This window comes from Anomaloglossus baeobatrachus, chromosome 8 (genome assembly GCF_048569485.1).
Source record: "Anomaloglossus baeobatrachus isolate aAnoBae1 chromosome 8, aAnoBae1.hap1, whole genome shotgun sequence".
NCBI lineage: Eukaryota > Metazoa > Chordata > Amphibia > Anura > Aromobatidae > Anomaloglossus > Anomaloglossus baeobatrachus.
The window spans coordinates 235370429-235392523 of NC_134360.1; the positions used below are offsets into that span (position 1 = coordinate 235370429).

Here is a 22095-nt window from a genome sequence, read left to right on the forward strand (position 1 = left end):
GGTAACAGGTAATCCGATGAATAGATTAATATCTGCCCATCTATAATGAATGCAAATGACGGATCCATATTGGAAGCATTTCCATGAAATCAATAGCATTACTTAGTGCGCTGGGCCCGGCCGCTCCCATTGACATTGTGTACCGAGCATTAACTCATTGCCATTTCCCAGGAGTCATCGCTTCCCTGCAGGAACGGCTTCAATCCCCGACTGTGCAGAGCTCATACTTATATATCTCTCGGATTCTGCTTCAATTAATAATGATCTCTGTAATCGGGAATATCCAGAAATCTCTACAACTCTATTCAGGCTATGCACACATGTTAAAGGGAGGTACTCCCATCTCCAAGATCCTATCCCAATATGTAGTAGGTATAATAATATTAGCAAATACCTCCAATTAGAAATGTAATATAGCTCTCCTGATTAGCTATGTCTCATGTGCTATTACCTCATGTGCAGGGCATTGTACCGCCATTACCTCATGTGCAGGGCATTGCAGCTTTGGTATCCATGGCTGCGACCACTCATATAGTTACAGTCAGTTGCTTGTGGTGGTAATGATAGATACCTAATCTGCAATTCCCTGCACATGAAGTAAGAGACATGGCTATATGAGAAGAACTATACATTTCTAATTGAAGGAACTTGCTATTATTATTAGTAGTAGTAGTTGAAGGAACTTGCTATTATTAGTAGTAGTAGTGGTTGAAGGAACTTGCTATTATTAGTAGTAGTAGTGGTTGAAGGAACTTGCTATTATTATTAGTAGTAGGAGTTGAAGGAACTTGCTATTATTATTAGTAGTAGTAGTTGAAGGAACTTGCTATTATTAGTAGTTGAAGGAACTTGCTATTATTATTAGTAGTAGAAGGAACTTGCTATTATTAGTAGTAGTAGTAGTTGAAGGAACTTGCTATTATTAGTAGTAGTAGTGGTTGAAGGAACTTGCTATTATTATTAGTAGTAGTAGTTGAAGGAACTTGCTATTATTATTAGTAGTAGTAGTTGAAGGAACTTGCTATTATTATTAGTAGTAGAAGGAACTTGCTATTATTGGTAGTAGTAGTAGTTGAAGGAACGTAGTAGTAGGAACGTAGTAGTAGTAGGAACGTAGTAGTAGGAACGTAGTAGTAGTAGTAGTAGGAACGTAGTAGTAGTAGGAACGTAGTAGTAGTAGTAGGAACGTAGTAGTAGTAGGAACATAGTAGTAGTAGTAGGAACGTAGTAGTAGTAGGAACATAGTAGTAGTAGTAGTAGGAACGTAGTAGTAGTAGGAACATAGTAGTAGTAGTAGTAGTAGTAGGAACGTAGTAGTAGGAACATAGTAGTAGTAGTAGTAGGAACGTAGTAGTAGTAACGTAGTAGTAGGAACGTAGTAGTAGTAACGTAGTAGTAGTAACATAGTAGTAGTGGTAGGAACGTAGTAGTAGTAGGAACATAGTAGTAGTAGGAACGTAGCAGTAGTAGGAACGTAGTAGTAGTAACGTAGTAGTAGTAGTAGTAGTAGTAGTAACGTAGTAGTAGTAGTAGTAGTAGTAGTAACGTAGTAGTAGCAGTAGTAGTAGTAACGTAGTAGTAGTAGTAGTAGTAGTAGCAGTAGTAGCAGTAGTAGTAACGTAGTAGTAGTAGTAGTAGTAGTAGTAGTAGTAGTAGTAGTAGTAGTGGTAGTAGTAGTAGTACTTGCAGCAGATTTTTCTGCACAGAAAACTAGAGCGATTAAAGGAGAAATGCTCCATAAAATACAGACCTTTTTTATTTCTGATTTTTCACATTTATTAGAATGAATGTAAAATGCTGCTAAAACGCTGAAAAATTCACATGCCGCAGATTTAGATAAACACTTTAAAGGGAACCTGTCACATAGAATATGCGTTCTGACCTATCAGCAGACGCATGAGTGCCCTAATTACACCTCCCTACCCATCCCTGTGTTGTAAAATTATATAAATATGAAAGTAATAAACGTTTTATTACCTTCATATTTCCTATGTAAATTAGAGAGCCGCTGGCCACACGGGCTGCGCCTTGCCCTATGGACGTCTGCATACTTTCCGTGGTATCACACCCCTGTGGGCGTGATACCATGGAGTCACATGAACGACGTCACCCGTCGCTCATTCTATCCTGCGCGCTTTGTGGCAGGCTTCTTTTCCGGTGTTCACTCGCCGGCTTCAGACGCGCACTGCGCATGCGCAGTGCGAGTCTGAAACTGACAATGAGAACCCGGAAGAGAAGCCTGCCGCAATAGTAAGTGTAAACATGCGCAGAATAGAATGAGCGACGGGGACGTATGCAGATGCCCATAGGGCAAGGCACCGCCCATGTGACCATAAACTCTCTAATTTACATAGGAAATATGAAGGTAATAAAACGTTTTTTATTAATTTCATATTATACAATTTTACAACACCGGGATGGGTAGGGAGGTGTAATTAGGGCACATATGCGTCTGCGGATAGGTCAGAACGCATATTCTAGGTGACAAGTTCCCTTTAATTGGTCAAATCCACAAGGAAAAAATAGACAGCATGCATGATACTTTAGAAATCTCATTCACTTTGCTGGTACTGTAAGGGGCACTGGGTTTTATTTCACACAGACAAACCTGAATCAAAGAATTTAAATAGCATTTATTGTGCGGTGAAAAGTCTTGACAGGCCGAAAATCTGGGTGCCGAGACTTCACTGAGGTGGAATTAGTTGGAGAAGGGCCTATTAGAAAGTCTATGTGCAGCATGGTGCCTTAGTGGTTAGCACTGTATATGTTGGCTCAGTGGTTAGCTCTGTATATGGTGGCTAAGGGGTTAGCACTGGACATGTCAGTTCAACGGTTAGCACTGTACATGTCAGCTCAGTGGTGAGCACTGGTGGCTCAGTGGTTAGCACTGGACATGGTGGCTCAGTGGTTACCAGTGGACATGAAGGTTGAGTGGTTAGCACTGGACATGGTGGCTCAGTGGTTAGTACTGGACATGGTGGCTCAGTGTTTAGCACTGGACATGGTGACTCAGTGCTAACCACTGAGTCACCATGTCCAGTGCTAACCACTGAGTCACCATGTCCAGTGCTAAACACTGAGCCACCATGTCCAGTACTAACCACTGAGCCACCATGTCCAGTGCTAACCACTGTGTATAGTGGCTCAATAGTTAGCACTGTACATGTTGGCTCAGTGGTTGGCACTGGACATGTTGGCTCCGTAGTTAGCACTTTACAGGTCGGCTCAGTGGTGAGCATTGCACATGGCTCAGTGGTTAATACTTGACATGGTGACTCAGTGGTTAGCACTTGACATGGTGGCTCAATGGTGGCTCAATGGTTGGCACTTGACAAGGTGGCTCAGTGGAGAGCGCTGCACATGTTGGCTAAGTAGTTAGTGCTGGACATAGTGCTCAGTGGTTAGCACTGTTGCTTTGCCCACTGGGATCCTGGGTTCAAATCCCAGAAAGGAAATTTGCAAAGAGTTTGTATATTTTCCCCGTGTTTGCGTGGGTTTCCTGCGGGTTCTCCAACTTCCTGCCACACTCCAAAGACGGATAGGGAATTTAGATAGTGAGCCCCGATGGGCACAGTGATGATGAGTGTAAAGCGCTGCAGAATATGATGACGCTATATAAGTAAAGCATAATAATATGGAATAGAGGAAGGCAGCACTCGGCTGATTGCATCTCAGCATTCAGATACAAATATATTTCCATGACATGATAAAGTTTTGTTTTAAAGCTGCTCTTCTATGGTAAATTACTTTTTTTTTTTTACAATATTGCACTGTACAATGAAGATAACATCTACATGCAATATTTAGTAACTTCACACATATTTTGCTTTCATCTCATACTGTTTTTGATTTAATGTTTTATTCTCCATTCACATCTTAATCCTTCTAGTTTCCAGTTACCAGAGAGCAGTGCATTGAGGGAGCTTAGATAACATTGCAGCTAAGCTATTGGCTCCTAATTCTGACAATGGGGAGGAGCTAAACCCCTCTCTATTTCCAGGTGCAACCAGCAGAAAACTGATTGCAGCTTTGGATGTGACTGGAGAATAAGACATGACCACTTTTTCCATTCCAAGCAGTCATGATATATATTTATAAGACGACTTTGCAGACATTGTATCATTACACTATGGAAGTCATTACACTCCGTGACCCGTGTAGTGTCATGTGACTGGAGACAAGTCTGTGCCACGCGGTTTACTACTCCGCTATTTTCTGTGGCCCTAATGATGGTGAATTGTAAACCTTCAGCGACCGTTATTTAAACTCGTCCACTCTGCTCATAAATCTCTCGGGTTATTTTGCTATGACCGGCTGAGTTTTGGCACGTAGGCAAGCGGTGGCTTCTGGCCATTTTTTATTACACGCTGAAAAACCCACATCTTTTGGCCGCTGGGAGCCAGATGGCTGCAGGCCCAGTGGACAGCCGAAGCTCCACAGGAAGAAAAAAAATGAATGCATTTAAATGAAATCATTTCATCCTTTCCTGGACCTTAATATCAGATAAAGAACAGCACACCTATGCAGAAAGCATCGCACTGGGGGCTCCCCGAAGCCCCTGCAGCCACCGGGGTCTGCTATAGAGAACGATGGATCCTACAAACCAATACAAACTGTATCATCACCATTAGAAACCAACCAAACTGTTCTCCGATTCTTACGCCTTACACTTGTATCATGAAAAGTTCTATTTTTTCCAGAATTTTCGTTTGCCGTCAGTGAATGGAGTTTACAATTTACATTCAGCGGCTAAAAATTCAAAAACCTAAATCAGAAAAGTCACCACTAAGGGTCTACTACAATTATATCCAATCCACCCTGTTTCCCCAAAAATAAGACGGGATCTTATATTATTTTTTGCACTAGGGCTCATTTTCAGGGGATGTCTTATATTTTCCCATGAACAACAATCCACATTTATTCTTGAATCCAAAAAGGTCAACATTTATTCAAAACTAACCATGTCATCACATTCTGGAACATCGATACTTTGTGCTACTCCTATTACAGGGTCAGATGCAGATTTTCTTATGTGATCTGCTATTCTCATGGTCCAGTCTTATGGTGGTGGGTACAGACCATATTTACAAAGGTTTAAATTACCTTGCTTAAATGTATTATTCTCTATGTACTGCTAAGTTTAACCCCAAAAGAAAGCAGGCACCCCCTAAAACAATCACATTTTTAGACCCCAAACAATTAGAGTTGGCAAGTGAATGGGCTCTCACATACAAATCTGTGTCAGTGTCCAGTCCCCCTGCATGCTTCTGTGGTTGGCTCCCCCTGAATATGACTCGTGTGGAGTGATACTGGTACCTGATCTGTTTGTGAGAGCTGCAGTGCAATGCAGCTGGGACGGCAAAAGACCTTACAGTGACGCAGATCTCTGTGTGAGAGCCCATCTACCATGGGAACTTGCCAACTGTAACTGTTTGGGGTCTGGTGAGTGCGATTTTTTGCTTTCTTTTGGGGGTGTCTGCTTTCTTTTGGGGGTGTCTGCTTTCTTTTGGGGGTGTCTGCTTTCTCTTGGGAATCTCCGCGTTCTCTTGGGAATCTCCGCGTTCTCTTGGGAATCTCCGCGTTCTCTTGGGAATCTCCGCGTTCTCTTGGGAATCTCCGCGTTCTCTTGGGAATCTCCGCGTTCTCTTGGGAATCTCCGCGTTCTCTTGGGAATCTCCGCTTTCTGCGATCATGAATCCTGCTGTATTCTTTAACATTATTAGTTGCTTGGACTTATGGAACTGCAACTAGGGGTTATTTGTTTAGTAGGGCCTATACTTTAGGGCTTACCGTATATTTTAAGCATACTCAAAAAAGCTCCAAAAATCCTACTAGGGCTTATCTTTGGGGAAACAGGGTATATAATCTTCTGTGATGTAAATATATATATTATACACACACACACACACACACACAGTGTGTGTGTATATAATTTTTTATATATATATATATATATATATATATATATATATACACATACCGTTTATATATATTATATATATATATATATATATATATATATATATAGATAGAAAATTTGTTACAATATATCAGTTCTGTCAAACTGTATTATGTTGGAGCCCTCTCTGTTCAGATCACAGATAAGCCATTCTTTGAGAATGTGGTTGACGTGGTCAACGTGATTTGCAATTAAATTAAACTAGTGACTGTATGATTGCACATAGCTTATTTAAAAGATAACTTGATGTTTTTGGTTTTTTTCAAGGTCTCCTGCTTTCCCATAGTAAATGAATAAAATCCTGTCTGTCTGCAGCCACCACTAGGTGGAGCTTAAGCAGTGACTCTGAATACCTTGTTTAGTAGGACCTGTATACAGAGAGCTCCCTCTAGTGGTGGATGCAATAAAACAGGATTTGATCATGCCCCTTTATGATTGAGAGGGAGAAAAAAGGATTTAGAAAAATGGATCTTTACCTTTATAAAAATATATCTATTTTTCCATATAATACACTATGCTTTTATAAGTAGGTCGAAACTTATGATGACCAAAAGACTTTCAATTGATACAGACACAAAAGATGAGAAGGATAGAACTTTCCTTACACCTTTTTTAAGCCTGGATCCCCCATAGGATACAACTACTGATAAAATGTTTGGATCAGTTACACTTTTCATGCAATCTATTTTGTATTCCCAGCAGCCGCCATAACCAGAATGGAGTCCGTGCGTCCTGTCCGGTAAGACGTCTCTTTTACCATCGAGTATTCAAATAAGCAGCAAACAAAAAATAATGAGTGATTTAGGCAAATGCTGCGCCCATAGAAAAGTGTGTATGGGGGGAGGGGGGACACCCTGATGATGTTGTTCTGCGAGCTGGGAAAATATGGGATGCCTTTGTTACTTTTTATATACTTTCTAAAAGGGGATAAAATCCCAAAAGAGAAAAAAAAAAAAGCTAATTGACTCAACCCTTCTCCCTAGACAAAAAATAAACACCCCCCATGCTTGTTTGTATGCTTGTCAGTAGCTTTCTATGCAACAGCAGCTAAAAACAAAAGAAGTTTTAGATTCTCAGACAAAATGCAGAATCTCCCCAAACAACGCGGAGGGGGGAGGCCGGAGATGGGGCAGGGAGGAGGGGGGTGTTCTTTCAGACAGTACATTCAATATGGCAGCATCAAAAGTCCCCTCACTAATTAAATATGCATCGGCGTGGAGTTTTTGATCGATGCGAGGCATGGATCCGATGACACACCTGCGAAAAAAATCCTGAGCTCAGAGCGCCGAGGAAAAGGGGGGGAAAAAAATTCAAGCTCTCGTCTTATCTTTGCTTTCAAAGGCTCTCGATTTCTTTTTTTTTTGCGTAGAGATCTAATTTAATTCTCTCACCCCTTCTGCAAAGTGGATTAAAAAAAAAAAAAAAAAAAGTCAATACCGCCTTTGTGCAGCGTGCAGGAACACACTGCGCTCCTCTCATTCAATTTAGGTGTGACCTTTCGACCAAGGTAATGACAACTGTCTGGGAGCAGAGGTACGGCTGGCAGGGGTCGGGCAGCACCCTACACGTAATTCCCGCACAGGTGGGTCGCGGTACGGTGCTACGGAGGGCTAAGGATTCCGGGAAGTGAATGGTCGGTAAAAAAACAATTAAGTTCAATCATTGTAGCATAAAAAGTTCTGCAACTTTGTGTCTCAATTCCTTGTCGTTTTCAAGATCTCTGCATGTAACATGTGAACGGAATCATTCTGGTCTACCACCATACACATGATACAATACATTCTCTGGTGACCCCTTTATCCATTAAAGAAAATGTCAGCAACTTTCTACTATGATATGAAAGACATACAGATAGGGACTCTAGATTGTGAGCTCCAATGGGGACAGTGTTGCCAATGAATGTAAAGCGCTGTGGAAACCTACCGTATCCTCAGCCATCCCTTGTAGACTGTGAGCCCTCGTAGGCAGAGTCCTCTATCCTCCTGTACCTGTCTGTGTCTTGTATTGTTTATGATTATTGTACTTGTCCCTATTATGTACACCCCTTTCACATGTAAAGCGCCATGGAATTGATGGAGCTATAATAATAAATAATAATAATATATAAATGAATAAAATTATTATTATTATTATTATTATTTTCAAGATCTCTGTTTGCTGTCATTAAATGAGGACATTCTATTTTTTTTTTTGCTATTGGAAGTCAAAATTCTGGTACAGGACCTTGATACAATGAAGCAAATAGTATTTGATCCTCTGCCATTTTTTTTCAAGTTTTCCCACCTGCAAAGAATTGAGAGGTCTGGAATTTTTATCATAAGTAACTATGACACACAGAATAAAAAAAAATCCAGAAAATAACATTGCATGATTTATAAATAATTATTTGCATGAAATAAGTATTTGATACAATAGAAAAACATGACTTAATAATTGGTAGAAACCTTTGTTTGCAGTTACAGAGGTTGGACATTTCCGGTAGATCTTGACCAGGTTTGCACAGACTGCAGCAGGGATTTTGGCCGACTCCTCCATACAGATCTCCTCCAGATCTTTTAGGTCACTCCTCCACACAGATCTTTTCCAGATCTTTCAGGTCACTCCTCCATACAGATCTCCTCCAGATATTTCAGGTCACTCCTCCATACAGATCTCCAGATATTTCAGGTCACTCCTCCATACAGATCTTCTCCAGATCTTTCAGGTTTCCGGTCTGTCATTAGGCAACATTAAATTTTAGCTCCTCCAAGGATTCTCTATTGGGTTAAGGTCAGGAAACTGGCTAGGCCACTCTAGAACCTTGAACTGCTTCTTACAGAGTTGCTCCTTAGTTGCCCCAGTTGTGTGTTTCGGGTCATTGTCATGCTTTAAGTCCCAGCCAGTGTCGATCTTCAATGCTCTTACTGAGGGGAGGAGGTTGTTGGGCAAAATCTCGCGATACATGACCCCATCCATCCTCCCTTCAATTCGGTGCAGTCATCCTGTCCCCTGTGCAGAAAAGCCAAAGTATGATGTTTCCACCCTCATGTTTCATGGTTGGGACGGTGTTCCTAAAGTTGTACTCATCCTTCATCATCCAAACACCCTGCGAGTGGAGATGATCCAAAAAGTTGTATTTTGGTCTCATCTGACCACATGACCTTCTCACATGCCGCCACTGGATCATTCAGATGGTCATTGTCGAACTTCAAACGGTCCTGAATATGTGTTGGTGTGACCAGAGAGATCTTGCGTGCTCTGCAGAATTTTAATCCATGACGGTGTAGTGTGTTACTAACTGTGATCTTTGAGACTGTGGCCCCAACTCTCTTCAGGTCATTGACTAGGTCCTCTCAAGAAGTTCTGGTTTGATTCAGGTCTTTTCTCATAATCATCCTTACCCCATGAGGCGAGATTTTGCATGGAGCCCCAGACAGAGTACGATTGACAGTCATCTTGTGTTTCTTCCATTTTCTAATAATTGCACAAACAGTTGTTGCCTTCTCACCAAGCTGCTTGCCCATTGTTCTGTAACCCATCCTAGCTTGATCAGGTCTACAATTTGGTCCCTAGACAGCTCTTTGGTCTTGGCCACGGTGGAGAGGTTGGAGTGGGATTGATTGAGTGTGTGGACAGGTGTCTTTTATACAGGTAACGAGTTCAAACAGGTGCAATTAATACAAGTAATAAGTGCAGAAAAGGAGGAAAAATAACAGGTCTGTGAGAGCGAGAATTCTTGCTGGTTGGTCGGTGATCAAATACTTACTTCAAGTAATAAAAGGCAAATTAATTATTTAGAAATCATACAATGGGATTTTCTGGATTTTTTTATTGTGTATGTCACAGCTGAAGTTATCTACGATAAATACTACAGACCTCTACACTGACTTGCAATATCGGCATAGTATCAAATACTTGTTCTCTCCACTGTATAATACTATTGTATTCAGGCTAGACAGTCTTCTGCGAGTTGGACACATCATCATCATACCCTCCCCATCTCTGCTTGCTGACAGTAAATGGCAACATTCATTTTTTACCCAGAGAAGTGCTCAATTTTAGTTACAAATCTATTTAGTCTAAGCCCCATTCCCTTTGCTATTCAGATAATTTGTAAAAACAAAAGTTTTGAGTCCAGACTACCGAGGGATAATCTGGACTGTATGTAACCTGTTAGAAATATTAGGCCTTTTCTAGTTTCGGATTCCTTGATAACAAGCAGAGATCTTGAAAATACAGAACAAAAAATAAAGTGGGAAGATTGTAGAACGATTAAACTTTACTGAAGTAAGAGCGGTAAATTCCATTAATGGGAAAAGTTATAATTTGCTAAACGGAGGAATGAGAATAACCGGAGAGAAGCGCAAATCTGTTTCAAGAAGGAAGAAAAGAAAAAAGGAGTTCAAAAGTGCACGGCCGTCTCCTCATTACAGCTGACAACCGCTGATGTATCAATTACTTTGCGTACTTTTAGCTCTTGAGTCGAGTGTCTCCCTAACAGCCATAGCGGAAGGAAAGAAAACTCGCTGCTGCCTGTGTACGGTTTCCTCTCTGGATTTCTGCATTTCTTAGTCTGCTATTGAGCTGTATACCAAAAGCCTTCTGCTGTATGTACATACAGTACAGACCAAAAGTTTGGACACACCTTCTCATCTCTAGAACAACTGTTAAGGGCTCACTCACACATCCTTCTTTTTGCCGGTTTCGCGGATCCGGCACGCTCCCGTACAGTGAATACAGTACAATGACAGCGCTGTAACTTCCGGGTCACATGCGCCGGTCATGACAGCACGTGACCGGTGCTTGTTGCGCTGTCATTGTACTGTACTCACTGTACGGGAGCGTGCCAGATCCGCGAAACCGGCAAAAAGAAGGATGTGTGAAACTGGCCTAAGAGGAGACTTTGTGCAGCAGCCTTCATGGTAAAATAGCTGCTAGGAAACCACTGCTAAGGACAGGCAACAAGCAGAAGAGACTTGTTTGGACTAAAGAACACAAGGAATGGACATTAGACCAGTGGAAATCTGTGCTTTGATCTGATGAGTCAAAATTTGAGATCTTTGGATCCAACCACCGTGTCTTTGTAGAAAAGGTGAACGGATGGACTCTACATGCCTGGTTCCCACCGTGAAGCATGGAGGAGGAGGGGTGATGGTGTGGGGGGGCTTTGCTGGTGACACTGTTGGGGATTTATTCAAAATTGAAGGCATACAGAACCAGCATGGCTACCACAGCATCTTGCAGCGGCGTGCTATTCCATCCAGTTTGCATTTAGTTGGACCATCATTTATTTTTCAACAGGACAATGACCCTAACGCACCTCCAGGCTGTGTAAGGGCTATTTGAGTAAGAAGGAGAGTGATGGGGTGCTACACCAGATGACCTGGTCTCCACAGTCACCAGACCTGAACCCAATCAAGATGGTTTGGGGTGAGCTGGACCGCAGAGTGAAGGCAAAAGGGCCAACAAGTGCTAAGCATCTCTGGGAACTCCTTCAAGACGGTTGTAAAACCATTTCCGGTGACTACCTCTTAAAGCTCATCAAGAGAATGACAAGAGTGTGCAAAGTAGTAATCAAAGCAAAAGGTGGCTACTCTGAAGAACCTAGAATATAAGAGATATTTTCAGTTGTTTCACACTTTTTTGTTAAGTATTTCATTCCACATGTGTTAATTCATAGTTTTGATGCCTTCAATGTGAATCTACAATTTTCAGAGTCCTGAAAATAAAGAAAACTCTTTGAATGAGAAGGTGTGTCCAAACGTTTGGTCTGTACTGTATATACATGCAGTATCTCATACCGAGCAACCACCGATAGTCTGGAAACGTAGCATTGCTTGGCTACTATATTCTGTCTTTAAAAATCAAATTTCATATTAAGAAAAGTCCTATATGATCACCTAAGAATAGGAAAATCAGGACCACTAGGTGCCAGATTAAAGGAATTTACCTAACATGGAGGATGCAATTATATAAAATATCATCCAAAAAAGTCCATTGGTATCTCACAATTAAGAAATATATGAATAAATGTGTGTCCCCAAAAATTAGCCATTTTCCTGTCTTCTTACAACATCAGATCGTATCTGTGTCTGGCTGTCTGACAACTCCCTGCAGCAGAAGTTCTTCCACATTGATATAAGCATGCCAAGCCCAAGCCCTCCAACTTAGCCTTGAAATGGATAATAAGGTATCCAACTTGTCAGTAGACTCTCAGAGACCCTAACGTTTTGGGGAAATGGTGATTTGGTGACCCTCCCCATCAACAAATTCTGAAGTGCCGTATTTTATAATGGGCATGTTCATTTATGTGCCTTAGAACATTAATCACATTCCTCCTTCCTTATCACAAATGTAGATCCTACTTGCGTCTGGCAGTCAGACAATTACCTACAGTGGAAGACTTTCACCATTGATATAGGCAAGCTAATCTAGTAAAGCTAGTAACTGCTTAAAAGAGAGATCCATCTTGGCAATATTTGAAAGGAGTATGCCAAGTTTTAGGATTTATGACATATCCACAGGTTTACTACTGGGACACAGTTGTGTCTGGCAGTCAGGCAACTTCCTACAGCACCTTTGCCATTGATATAGGCAAGCTTAACGCAACCACTTAATAGAGAGATCCATCTTCTCAATATTTGAAAGGAGTATGACAATTTTTCGGATTTATGTCATATCCACAGGTTTACCTCTGGGACACTGGCAGTCAGACAATTGCCTACAGCAGAAGACCTTCGCCATTGATATAGGCAAGCTAAACGCAACCGCTCAAAACAGAGATCCATGTTGTCACTATTTGAAAAGAGTATGCAAAGTTTTAGGATTTATGACATATCCACAGGTTAACCTCTGGGACACAGTTGCGTCTGGCAGTCAGGCAACTGCCTACAGCAGAAGACCTTCACCATTGATATAGGTAAGTTAAACGCAACCGCTTAAAAGACATCCATGTTATCAATATATGAAAGGAGTATGCCAAGTTTTAGGATTTGTGACATATCCACAGGTTTACTTCTGGGACACAGTTGCATCTGGCAATCAGGCAACTGCCTACAGCAGAAGACCTTCGGCATTGATATAGGCAAGCTAAACGCAACCACTTAAAAGAGAGATCCATCTTGTCAATATTTTAAAGTAGTATGCCAAGTTTTAGGAATTGTGACATATCCACAGGTTCACTTCTGGGACACAGTTGCGTCTAGCAGTAAGGCAACTGCCTACAGTAGAAGACCTTCGCTATTCCTATAAGTATGCTAAGCCCTACTGCTTAACCACTTTAGAGTATCCCTGCTCTGGATAAAGAGAGATCCATTTTGTTAATATTTGAAAGTAGTATTCAAAGTTTTAGGATTTATCACATATCCACAGGTTTACCTATGGAATCCTGACCAATTAAGAAAAACAGGTATATAGTGACCCCCCCACTGATAAGATTCTCAGCTACCACATTGTCCATTGAACTCCATTGTTTCTGTACGTTTCATTAACCTCAATGAAGCATCGTGGAATAGTCACCAGACCCCCAATCCTCCTCGATAGGTGAGAGTTTCTTAAAAAATATCCAAATGGAAATACTCCTGTAAGCTGGTACTTACAATTATATTATAGGCTGTAGACCCCAATTAATGGTAGAACAACTTTTGTAGTGCCCTTACAGCTTACAAGTCTCACTGCATGCTGGGAGTTGTAGTTCGGCAAGCCACAGGTTGGAAACTACTGCATTATAGAGAAAACGATGAGGCTCATAGAGGAACACCGCCCTGAATCTGCAGATCAATCCCATTTCATTGTTCTTTCATAGACTTGCAGGGAAATGTGATTTATGCTCCGTGGCCCCACGTTTTATACCGTGATTGAAATTCATGGGACAATTTCAATTTCAAAGAGACGAGAGCGGAATTCTTGGACATATGCACAGATCCGTTATTTCAGATTAATTGAAGGGAAGTGTAATAATTGTAAATTGCTTCCCACACTACTACTTAAAGCACTTTCCCATGTTTAATCCAGTCAATTTAGAGCCAACGTTTTAAGGATTTGTATAATTTCTGAAATAACTGTCAGGAGATATGAGAGGAGAGATCATATTTTCACAGTCCCTCATCAACGGAGGCAGACACTGTAAAAGAGGCCATCAAAACGAAGCTGAATATATCTAGACATTACGTGAAAAGTGCCATATTTTACAATAAATACAAAAGGTGGCAAAAAAATTCAAAAACATTTTTCAAAAATTATGTAAATTGGTTGCATTGTTACACTGCATGCATATAATGCTGGAGCTCAGCGGTTTTCTACATCTCTCTCTTTGGACGTTAAAAGTTACTTTACAGTGTAACAGTCCCCCCCATAAAACATGAATCACCCTTAAAATTTTTGAACCAACCATGATGCTTTGCTCTTTAGGAAATGATAATTGCTCAGGAATGGTTAAGAAAAGTATAAACTTTCCATATTTTATAGAGCTATAGGGCCCTATATTAGGACAGCGCCATTATTTTGACCTATGGATAGTGTGAACAGTGATAAACATGTCAGCAAATAATATATATTATATATTATATATATTATATTTTATAATTATAATATATATATATATATATATATATATATATATTATAAAATATATTTTATAATTATTTTATATATATATATATATATATATATATATATATATATATATATATATATATATAAAAGGGGTGGTGCATGAGAAAAGACCCACCCAAGAGGAGCCAGGAAAGACTAGGTGAGAAAGAGTCATTGCTCGGAAAGCCATAAAACTTGAATGTTTTTCGAATTGGGGCACAAGGAAGCATATATCCTCCACTTTTATGGAGACATGAGGCTCCTTATGAGGATAGACCTATCTCTGTGAACTATGGATGGTGTGAATTGTGAAAAGGCTGATGCTTCCCAAGCATGGCCAGATCTGCAAGAAAGTGAGGATCACCATACAAAGAATATCTTGATTTTATTATCAGCTTAAAGGAGTTGTCCACTGCTAGGTCAAGCCCTTCTGATTCCACATGTTTACCCAGATAAAAGCCTATACTCACCTCCCTTACTGGCGCCGTTCCAGTGGTGTCCGGGCTCGCAGTTCCAGGCTCACATGGGGTTGTGATGTCACGTGACCCCCGCATCTAATCAGCTTCCTTCTCCCAGCCTTCGGACCCAACGAGCAATCAACAGGAGGTGAACCTAGCGGCTGCGCTCACTTCCTGTTAATTATCTCCTTTGGTCCGAAGGTGGGGAGACCGAAGTCGGTGGTGACTGGACACCATGCTTCTCCTGATGTCACAACCCCATGTGAGCCCCAACACCGTGAGCATGGACACTGTTGGAAGGACTTTGGTACCGGAGGCGAGTATAGGCTTTATTATTTTACCTGGGGGAAACATGTGGAATCAGAAGGGACTGTCCTAGTAGTGGACAATCCCTTTAAGTGTTATAGACAAAAGTGCGGTGCAAGACATACGGCCCACCCATGAAGAGCTATGGAAAACTAGGTGGAAAAAAAAAAAATCGGCATTGCTATATCTTAAGTTGACTAGAAGCGTTAAGTTTGGAGCTATGTTTTAAGTCTGATGTTGTAGTGAATGAAACATTGAAACACACTAACCTACTATTTTTACATCTACAAGACACATTGATCACATGTGACCTTACATATAAGGCCACTTCTATGTCAATACTAGAGACCAGGGATCAAGATCAGTGCCTGCCACCAGAATAGTGATCGAACATAGATAGAAAATCCAATCAAGATCCCATAGTTGACATAGGAAAGCCCTTTTACGCAGTGCATTAATGATGAGCGAGTTTCAGAATACTCGGATTCGCGATACTCGTAACGAGTACTGTCTAATACTCACATATGCATTCCGAATAGTGTGTGCAATGTGGGTGGCACGGTGGCTCAGTGGTTAGCACTGCAGCCTTGCAGCGCTGGGGTCCTGGGATTGAATCCCACCAAGAGCAACATGTGCAAGGAGTTTGTATGTTCTCCCCGTGTTTGCGTGGGTTTCCTCTGGGTTCTCCGGTTTCCTCCCACACTCCAAAGACATACAGATAGGGACTTTAGATTGTGAGCCCCAATGGGGACACAGTGTTCCTGATGTATGTAAAGCGCTGCGGAATATGTTAACGCTATAAAAAAATAAAGATTTATTTATTTATTTAAGTCAATGGGGAATACCCTCAATGTAATGAGTAACCCGAACTCCGCACTATTCGCTACTCGCACGAATAGTGCGGCATTCAGGATACTTGTTACATTGAGAGTATTCCCCATTGACTTGCATTGCACACGCTATTTGGAATGCATACGCGAGTATTAGACAGTACTCGTTATGAGTATCGCGAATCCGAGTATTCTGAAACTAGCTCATCATTACAGTGCATCCGCTGTACCCTTCCTTTAATTCTAAAATTGCTTTAATCAAAGACTTCAAATTATTATATGTTCTTCTGTTACGTTCACGGCGGCAGTTTATGCTTTGTGCTGAACTGACCCCCAAGTTTTTGGATCAAGTCTTTGTAAGAAGATAACCTGGCGATTTACGGAGCACACTGGCAGAGTAATTCAGTAAAATCGCTGCAGTGCTGAGAGTTGTCTTAGTTTTGCAGAGTCAACGATTCCTAGACATCATCCCAATCTTTTTTCTTTTTCTCAGCTCTTCTATTGGATTTATGTGGCTTTCAAGTTTTCTTTTTTTTTTTACAGACTATAATAATCAGTAGAAAAGAACCGACCCTTATGTGGTAGAGATATTTTGGACAACACCACAATGGTTATCGGATGATTTACGGACATGATGTGTGCTGGGACACTGCTTCTCCTGCTGAGGCTCCACTCATTCCTGCAAATGAAATTTAGTGTACTCCATGTGTACAATGCAATGTCCACCAGAAAATTCTGAGAAAATGTGATGAATGCTCCTTATTTATACAACTCTACAGCTCTGTAAAAGGGAATGTCAACTGTCAGCAATCTGTTCTACTTCCTATCAAGGAATAAATGTAAATAAAAAGTGCAGTCACTGTGTACATACATTACATTACTGATCCTGAGCTACATCCTGTATTATACTCCAGAGCTGCACTCACTATTCTGCTGCTGCAGTCACTGTGTACATTACATTACTGATCCTGAGTTACATCCTGTATTATACTCCAGAGCTGCACTCACTGTTCTGCTGGTGCAGTCACTGTGTACATACATTACATTACTGATCCTGTACTGATCCTGAGCTACATCCTGTGTTATACTCCAGAGCTGCACTCACTATTCTGCTGGTGCAGTCACTGTGTACATACATTACATTACTGATCCTGAGCTACATCCTGTATTATACTCCAGAGCTGCACTCACTATTCTGCTGCTGCAGTCACTGTGTACATTACATTACTGATCCTGAGTTACATCCTGTATTATACTCCAGAGCTGCACTCCCTGTTCTGCTGGTGCAGTCACTGTGTACATACATTACATTACTGATCCTGTACTGATCCTGAGCTACATCCTGTGTTATACTCCAGAGCTGCACTCACTATTCTGCTGGTGCAGTCACTGTGTACATACATTACATTACTGATCCTGAGTTACATCCTGTATTATACTCCAGAGCTGCACTCACTGTTCTGCTGGTGCAGTCACTGTGTACATACATTACATTACTGATCCTGTACTGATCCTGAGCTACATCCTGTGTTATACTCCAGAGCTGCACTCACTATTCTGCTGGTGCAGTCACTGTGTACATACATTACTGATCCTGAGTTATATCCTGTATTATACTCCAGAGCTGCACTCACTGTTCTGCTGGTGGAGTCACTGTGTACATACATTACTGATCCTGTACTGATCCTGAGCTACATCCTGTATTATACTCCAGAGCTGCACTCACTATTCTGCTGGTGCAGTCACTGTGTACATACATTACATTTAGTGATGAGCGAGTACTAAAAAGCTCGGGTGCTCGAGGCTCGGGCCGAGCATCCCAAGATACTCGGCCCTAGCACCGAGCCCAATGTTATCCTATGGGAGATACGAGTATTTTTATTAAATGACCCCCGGCAGCATGTAGAAACCCTAAAAATATCACAAAAGTCTCAGAAGAGTGCTCAAATGACATGGCAACAGCATGGGGAAGACCCCTTGAAGCATTTATCACTCAAAAGTCACAGCTGTGAACAATTTTGTCCGCGTTTTACGCCATTTTTACGGACTCACCAGAAAACTTCAAAAATGACACCAAAATGAATTTTCATGGCGGAAATGTTAAGGGCACATACCCAATAGTGAGATAGAGCTGGTGTATGTTACATTTGGAGATTACATGAAAGATTTTACGTGAAAACATTGTGTGGCACTCCGATGTCCCTGAGAAGAGACGTACATGAAGGCCTCTTGAGTCTAATGTGCCCATTTTGAGGAAGTGAGTCTTTGTAGTATTTTCCTTTGCCAGGGCAGTCCAAAATTGTGAGGTTCACCAATGCCCCTGCATACAGACATGCATGAGGGCCTGTAAACCTGAAGTGCCCATTGTAAGGAAGTGGGTCTATAGTAGTATAGCCCTTTGGCAGGGCAGCCAAAAATTGGGAGGCTCCACATTGTCCCTGGATAGAGACGTGCATGAGGGCCTGTAAACCTGAAGTGTCCATTGTCAGGAAGTGGGTCTATTGTAGTATAGCCCTTAGGCAGGGCAGCCAAAATTTGGGAGGCTCCACATTGTCCCTGGATAGAGACGTGCATGAGGGCCTGTAAACCTGAAGTGCCCATTGTAAGAAAGTGGGTCTATTGTAGTATAGCCCTTTGGCAGGACAGCCAAAAATTGGGAGGCTCCACATTGTCCCTGGATAGAGATGTGCATGAGGGCCTCAAAACATTGTTCCCATTGCAAAGGAGCGGGTCTCCTGTCGTTGTACTGTCCATTCTGAAAGAATGGGCGAAAAAATTTACCACTGGGGGTATACCTGAAACAACGGCCTAACTATTGTAACGGTCATCATGGTGGCGCATGAGGAGAAGGAGGAGCAGTCCAGCGATTATCCAAAGTCCAGAATTGTGTACCCATGGGTGAGTGGAGGTACATGGCAAATTCCTGTTACAAACTTTAAATTCCGCTCTCATTTGCTGGTGGTGTGGTGAAGTCTGGCCCAATCCAACCCTTGTTCATCTTGATCAGTCAGCCTGTCAGCATTTTCAGTTGACAGGCAGGTGCGTTCATCTGTAATGATTTCACCTGCGGCACTAAAAACACGCTCTGACAAAACGCTAGCGGCAGGGCAGGCCAGGACTTCCAAGGCGTAGAGAGCCAATTCATGCCACGTGTCCAGTTTGGATACCCAATAATTGTAAGGCACAGAGGAATGTCGGAGTACAGTTGTTCGATCTGCAAGGTACTCCTTGAGCATCTGGGCAAACTTAGGATTTCTTGTGGCACTACCCCGCACCTCAGGGGCTGTGGTACGTGAGGGGCTGAGAAAACTGTCCCACATCTTAAAGACTGTTCCCCTACCTCTGGCGGATTGGACTTGTGCCCCTCTCGGCTGTACGCCTTGGTTGTCCACTGATTCCTGACCTATGCCGCTAGCGTTTTGTGAGGGGAATGCTTTGCCTACTTCCGTGACTATGGCCTTCCGGAACTGCTGCATTTTGGCTGACCTCTCCGCCTCGGGAATAAGAGACATAAAGTTCTCCTTGTAGCGTGGGTCTAACAGTGTTACCAACCAGTAATGATTGTCGGCCAAGATGTTCTTAACGCGAGGGTCACGCGACAGGCAGCTTACCATAAAGTCAGCCATGTGCGCCAGACTCTCAACAGCCAGTACGTCAGCATCCTGACCAACACGATGACTGAACATGCTGTCCTCCTCCTCCTCCTCCTTATCTACCCTGTCCTCTGGCCAGCCACGCTGAACCGAAGATATGACTGGTGTGCATGTCATATCCTCAATTTGGCCGGAGAGTTGCTCCATGTCTTCATCCTCCTCCTCGTCATAGTCCTCCACTGCACGTTGAGATGAGATGAGGCTCGGCTGTGTGTTATCACCCACACCCACTACTGTTTCTTGCTCCAACTCATCGCGCTCCGCCTGCAATGCATCATGTTTGTTTTTGAGCAGAGACCGTTTTAGAAGGCAGAGAAGCGGTATGGTGACGCTAATAATGGCGTCATTCCCACTCACCATCTTGGTGGAGTCCTCAAAGTTTTGGAGGATGGTACATAGGTCGGACATCCATCTCCACTCCTCAGGTGTTATGTGTGGAGTTTGACCCATTTCCCGACGGCTTAGGTGATGCAGGTACTCAACAACTGCCCTCTTCTGCTCACATATCCTGACCAACATGTGCAGAGTTGAATTCCAATGCGTGGGGACATCACACACCAGTCTGTGAGCCGGAAGATGCAAACGGCGCTGAAAGCCGGCAAGGCCGGCTGAAGCAGTAGGTGACTTTCGAAAATTTGCAGACAGGCGGCGAACTTTTACCAGCATATCAGACAGCTCTGGGTATGACTTTAGAAACCGCTGAACCACGAGGTTGAGCACATGGGCCACGCATGGAACATGTGTCAGCTGGCCTCGCCTCAAAGTCGCCACCAGGTTCCGGCCATTGTCACACACGACCTTTCCTGGCTTTAGGTTCAGAGGTGTGAGCCAGTGATCTGCCTGCTGTTTCAGAGCTGTCCACACCTCTTCTGCATTGTGGGGTTTGTCACCTATGCAGATTAGCTTCAGCACAGCCTGTTGCCGCTTCGCCGAGGCAGTGCTGCAGTGCTTCCAGCTTGGGACTGGTGTGGAGGGTAAAGTGGATGAGGATGCGCAGGAGGAGGAGGAGGCTGAGGAGCATGACATTCCGGAGCTGTAGAGTGTGGGTGAAACCCTGACTGAGGTAGGGCCTGCAAACCTTGGTGTGGGAAGGACGTGTTCCGTCCCTCGCTCAGACTGGGTCCCAGCTTCCACAATATTAACCCAGTGTGCCGTCAACGAGATGTAGCGGCCTTGCCCACAAGCACTTGTCCACGTTTCTGTGGTTAGGTGGACTTTGGCTGAAACAGCGTTGTTCAGGGCACGTGTGATGTTTTGTGACACGTGGTTATGCAATGCGGGGACGGCACACCGGGAGAAATAGTGGCGGCTGGGGACCGAGTAACGTGGGACAGCTGCCGCCATCAGGTCGCGGAATGCTTCTGTCTCCACCAGCCTAAAAGGCAACATTTCCAGCGCAAGCAGTCGCGAAATGTTAGCATTTAGAACTGTGGCATGTGGGGTGTTGGCAGTGTATTTGCGCCTGCGTTCAAAGGTTTGCTGAATGGATAACTGAACGCTGCGCTGGGACAAGGACGTGCTTGATGATGTTGTTATATCTGCGTGGGCAACTGCAGGTGCAGGGCCGGAGGATGCTTGTTCGCGGGCAGCATGGACAGGGGATTGGCTCGCATGCACAACCAGCGAAGACGTAGCAGTGACATCAGCAAGCACTGCTCCTCGACTCTGTTGTACATCCCACAAAGTCAGGTGCTTGGCTGACATGTGCCTGATCATGCTGGTGGTGGTCAGGCTGCTAGTTTTGGTACCCCTGCTGATGCTGGCACGGCAGGTGTTGCAAATGGCCTTTTTAGAATCATCTGGAGCCAACTTAAAAAACTGCCAGACTCGGGAAGACCTAACATTTGTACAGGCACCTTGTGTCGTGTTGTTGTTCCGGGGAACGGTTGCCTGACTTCTGCCTGGAGCCACCACCCTGCTTCTTACTGCCTGTTGGGATGCTACGCCTCCCTCCCCCTGTGCACTGCTGTCCTCGCTCTGCATATCCTCCTGCCAGGTTGGGTCAGTTACTGGATCATCCACCACGTCGTCTTCCTCTTCCGCACCCTGCTCCTCCTCCTGACTTCCTGACAATTGTGTCTCATCTTCGTCCACCCCTTGTTGAGACACGTTGCCAACTTCGGGAGAACGTGGCTGCTCAAATATTTGGGCATCTGTACATACGATCTCCTCATGACCCACTTCAACAGGAGCTGGCGAGAGGCCATAATGTGCGAATGGAAACGTGAACAGCTCTTCCGAGTGTCCAAGTGTGGGACCAGTAATGTCCGTGGACGTGTACTCAGCCTTGTGGTAGGAAGGAGGATCAGGTTCTGAAA

General features: G+C 43.1%; 1 protein-coding gene across 17 annotated transcripts in view; it reads right to left on the reverse strand.

Moving 5' to 3' along the window:
• Positions 1-22095, reverse strand: part of NFIA (nuclear factor I A) — a 413057-nt gene that overhangs the window by 203012 nt on the left and 187950 nt on the right. The gene's annotated exons all lie outside the window — the stretch shown is intronic.